Raw genomic sequence first — 5,332 nt, 5'->3', positions numbered from 1 at the left:
AGTTTCTCGAAATCCAGCTTCCGTCCTGTGTTAGATCGTACTTTGCCGCAACAATAAGACGAATGCGTACCTTGGCTACTGTAAGGAAATTGTCCGAATGATATTAGCTCCATCGCACTTACTCTAAGGCGATAATATCCGCCTTGTAGGCATCCGCTAATGCACAAACTGCACCTACTCATGGTATCTAAAATGTTTAAGGGGGTGGTCAACATTAAAGAGTTTGTTTTCTTTTTCTTCATTTGTTCTTAGTTTGATGCTTTTTGTGGACGTGGGTTACTAACCTTACGCCTAAACCAAGTTTTTATGATCCTTTTGGGTGAACACAAGGAATATGTTTGCTCTCTACCTTAAATGGGTGTTAAAGGCAGTTCCCTAGCTAACACAGGAGGTCAGTGCCCACCTATATGAAACAGGGACCAAGGTTAGGGTCAGGGCCGTGGCTTGGCATCTTCCACCCAGTACATCACCCGGCAGAAATGGTATAAAATATATGGAGAAAGTTTTGAAATGCTGGATGTTCTTTTTATACCCTCAGTATATACACTTTCATACGGGCAAAATGTGCCTCATTGAAATAATGGTTTTAGACCCCAAGTATGTTTGGACGAAATCCGTTTCAGACAATTTTAAGTCGATTTAGCAATGTTCGTCCGTCTGTCTGTCTGGCTGGTGTGCACGCTAACTCTCGAACGGATGAACCGATTTAGTCCAAAATTAGGCCTTCGAAACATTTTGTCCAAACTTAGTTTAAGCTCGCAGATGGGCCATGTCGGTCCACTCCTTCAGGTACCTCCCCCACAAAAGTTCGAAAACGTTCGGAAAAATTATGCGCACGATAACTCTTCAAGGGAGTAATCGATTTAGTCCATACTTTGCACATTCTCAAATTTCAAACTCTATCGGTCCACTCTTTTGGGTACCTCTCACTCAAAATTTGGGATAAGTTCAGTTTAAGACCCGCTCCCGAATCGCTTTGTTTTTTGTTGTAAAAACTTGCATTCATGGCCCTCATTACGACGGTAAAAGTTCTTTCTGGGGCAAGTCCATACTTCCTAAGAAAATAACCAGATATTTGTAAAGAACCCCTACGGCATCATGTGTAGTGGTTGGCCCTGTCCAAAATTTGGCCCTCGTAAAAAATTGTCCGAACTTAATTTAAGTTCGAAGATGAGCCATATCGACACACTCTTTCAAGTACCTCACCCACTGTAAATCAAAACTTATCGCTAAAATGGTGTGCGCGATGACTGTCGAAGGCCATGATCCATTTGGTCCATACTTTGCACATCATAAAATTTCTACGAGACATAGATAAGGCTCGAATATGGACTGTATACATCAACTCCTTTGGGTACCTCCCACAGAAAATTTCGGAAAATACAGTTTAAGACCTGCTCTCGAATCGTTTTGATTTTGTTGTAACAACCTGTATTCACTGCCGCCATTATGATGGTACAAGTTTATTAAGGGTCAAGTCCATACTTCCTGAGAAAATTGCCCGAAAGCTGTAAAAATCCCTATGGCACAATGTGTAGTGGCTGGAGTGCACGATAACTTTCGAACGGATCAACCGATCGGTTCAAAGTTGGCCTTCGTAATACTTTGTCAAAACTTAGTTTGAGTTTGGTCTTCTCCTTATGCTTCCTCCTCCACAAAGTTCAACATTTTGGTTTAAGTGCAGTTTATGATCTGTTCGAAGAACTTTCGGAAAATTATACCCTTGTTAGTCCTTGTGGTCCTGTTTACAACGATGTTATATCTTTTGTTGGCAAGTCCATGCACCCTGACACAGTGGTCCAAAACTTCTAAAAACGTTTTACTTGTTCAATTATGTTTTTACTAATCTTGTTATTGTCCAGGAATTTACCTTAATATATGTTAGAAACAAATCGATACTTAGGGTGATTTTACGTGTCTAAATTGAGGAAGGCTTTATTTGTATACATTCTGAATTTACTATATAAAAATCCTCCTTATTGCAATGGTATAGGGTGTAAAACTGTACGCCACTGTCATCTATAACCTTAACTTAGAGTGTGTTTATATCCTCCATCATGGAGGGTATAAATAAATTTGTCATTCCGTTTGTAACACATCGAAATATTCATAGGCGACCCTATAAAGAATGTATATTCTTGATCAGGATGAAATTTTAAGTCGATATAAGTCTAAGTCGGTCTGTCCGTCTGTTGAAATCAAGATACAGCTTTGTAATTTGGTATTACTCCTAGGATGTTTGGTATACCAAATGGGCTATATCGGTCCACGTTTTGATATAGCCCCCATAGAACGGTACCACCCGATTTTGGGTATTTTGAAGGTTTTAGCTTCATGATCACACCGAAATGGCTGAAATTTGGTACTTAGACTTCCTTGGGGGTATACAACATTCCCCCAGAATTTTGTCGGTATAGGTCCACGCCTTCATATATCCCCCATAGAACGGTACCTTCCGATTTTCGGTATTTTGAAGGTTGTGGCCTCAATATTCCTCCGAAATGGCTGAAAATTGATATTTAGTCTTCGTTGGGGGTATACAATTTCACCTAGAATTTTGTCGGTATAGGTCCACGCCTTCATATAGCCCACATAGTACGGTACCTCCCGATTTTCGGTATTTTGAAGGTTGTGGCCTCAATATTCCTCCGAAATGACTGAAATTTGGTATTTAGTCTTCGTTTTGGGTATATAACTTTCCCCCTATAAGTTTTTCGGTACAGGTTCACGTCTTTATATAGCCCCCATAAAACGGTACCTCCCGAAGGTTAGCCACATTGTTTTACCATTTTTCTTCATGACAATTCGTGGTGGAGGGTATAACAAGTTCGGCCCTGCCGAACTCAACGCTGTTCTTACTTGTTTAATTTATGAACTGAACTTATAGTATGTATACATGTATGTGTATTTTAAATTTAACACTTGTCAATAATTACAATAAATTAAGAAAAGAAAAAAAAAACAACGGCAACTTTGTTTTAAAAGAAAAACCTTAACGAAAATCGTAATGTAAACTTACCTCATATTTTCAAAATATTCGTACTACTTATCTGCTCTATGGGAAGCTATGAAAAAGTACAATTAATCAAACACTGTGTATTTATAAATCACTTCGAAAATGAGCCGTGCGTTACTTAGCACCCAGCGACACAGCATTTATGTGCCATGAAAAATGATCAAAAATATATCTGAACACAATGGGCAACGACCAAAAAATTCCATTATACGGATACTGAAAACGAAGAAGAGCAGCTGAGCATGAAACATCAACGATTAATTATACAATTTGACAGAAATATGCTAAAGGATCCTTAAGACAGTCGTCTTCAGCTAGTTAGCGAAGTAGACCGGCTGATGCCATATACGCAAAAAGAAAACAAACAAAAAAAAAGAAGCAGCCTCTTAATAATGGAGAGGATCATCACCAGTATAATGATCATCGGTCGATGGAAGACTGCAACACCGTACAAAAAAACACTCAAAATATATTCAGACAATTTATTATAACACACAAATAAAAGACTTGATTTCTCTTTCATTGTCTATCTGTCTCTTCATTTTCCTTTGATGGATAATTTCATTGGATTTCCCCTATCCAAAAACGATTAAACGTCGTCACCACCACCGCCATTATTATTATTATTATCATTTGAAGAGGGCATCATTTAATTCGTTTCTTGTTGATAATAAATGGACCTTTATCACTTTATAAGGATTCGATCATAATCTGTGTGTTACAGCATAATAATCTCTGTCTATACGGTTTGATTATTTGTGAATAACATTACAAAGACTTTGACAGACAAATGCACTTGAAGTACGCACACATACAGACAGACGACGTACACTGTTGTAAATGACGAATGAATAAATTAATGAGTGAATACCTATTGACTAAATAGAGACATCAAAATTTGATTGCAGATTTATGCACATGTTTAACATTTTCTAAAGAATATTCATAAAGTTACATATTTAGGCACACGTACACATAGACATACATACATATGTATGTATATAAATGTAAATATTGCATTACAATACAACTATTGAAACATCTATCAAAACTGTCTCATATATCCAGAGGCATCATACAGTACATTCGAGTGGCACCGTGGTGAAATGATTATCACATCCACAATTAAGACTAAAGGTTGTGAGTTCGAAACTCTAGAAAGAATACTTCACAGAATTTCATCGTAATATTTACTTCATCTCCTGAGCATTTCAATTGGAACCGGCAAATCGCTAATCACATTTTTTTGATTATATCGACCATTCTCTACAAGTGGTAAGGAAATCTCTTCTATCTCCTCGGTTTATATAGCCATCTTTGAGCCACTGTACAAATCAGCACAACATCATTCAATGTTTGAAAGTTATACATTTATACACGCAGAAAAATTTATGTTAGAAATATGTTTGGATCCAAACAAATATATGTTTGGGACCGGTTGCAAACAAATTAATGTTTGGATCCAAACATAATATGTTTGGGTCCAAACATATATATGTTTGCAACATTTTGTAACATATCTCAATTTGATATGTTTGGGTACCAACATATTTTTTATGTTAGAACATTTTTTTCATGGGTGGAGAGAGGATGTTTGTCAACGAGAGTAATAACAGTGCTCTCGCGGCTGTGGATTGCTGTTTTATAATGAAGAGTTGTGTGTATTGTGTAATAGAAGACGTAGAAGCGAAGAAGGGGGCTTTGGTGGCGTGTATGCGACAAACTCGTGTGTTTCTTGTTTTGTTGTTGTTAACCAACTTAGGAGGAGAAGAAGAAATGATATGAATTATATTTTATTTCGTTCTTCAGTGTTTTAGATGCCTTTGTAGAGTCAAGACGGTAAAGTGAGTGAATAAATCAGTGTTTTGTGTTTTCTTAAAGAAATTGTGCTTTTTAGTAAATTAAATGCCCAATACATTTTATAATTGAATCGGAAAGTTGAATGGAATTATTTTATTGGACAAGGAAGAAATCGCATTTAATATTGGTAATTACATACATACTTATGTATATTTGAAATATGGCATATCCATATTTATTTATTACATTACATAATCATTTGATTCTAGATGCCGATTCCCCGCTGATGATTTCAACTATGAGGACAATTTGTTTTATTTCACAACTAAGGAGAAGAGTTCAACTGCGTTTCTATATATTTTTTTCTTTTTAAAAGTGTGACTATTTACAAATTATTTCAATCAGTGTTTCTTTTATTAAATTGTGTTATGTATTTCTTTGGAATTTTGTATGTACCTATGTGTTTGTTGTTCTTTTGCCTTCCAATAAACAACCTCAACATTTGTGTGTATACTA

General features: G+C 36.4%; 1 long non-coding RNA gene across 1 annotated transcript; it reads left to right on the top strand.

Moving 5' to 3' along the window:
- Positions 1-4,823: 4,823 nt before the first annotated feature.
- LOC141403679 (uncharacterized) lies at positions 4,824-5,120 on the top strand. Its single transcript, XR_012412880.1, has 3 exons — positions 4,824-4,855; positions 4,914-5,003; positions 5,086-5,120. It is a non-coding gene; the product is annotated as an uncharacterized lncRNA (long non-coding RNA).
- The last annotated feature ends 212 nt before the right edge of the window (positions 5,121-5,332 follow it).

This window comes from Musca autumnalis, unplaced genomic scaffold, assembly GCF_047663935.1.
Source record: "Musca autumnalis isolate F117 unplaced genomic scaffold, ASM4766393v1 scaffold_4, whole genome shotgun sequence".
NCBI classification, from domain to species: Eukaryota; Metazoa; Arthropoda; class Insecta; order Diptera; family Muscidae; genus Musca; species Musca autumnalis.
The sequence above is the reverse complement of the archived record's forward strand: the minus strand, read 5'-3'. Positions and strand labels throughout refer to the sequence as shown.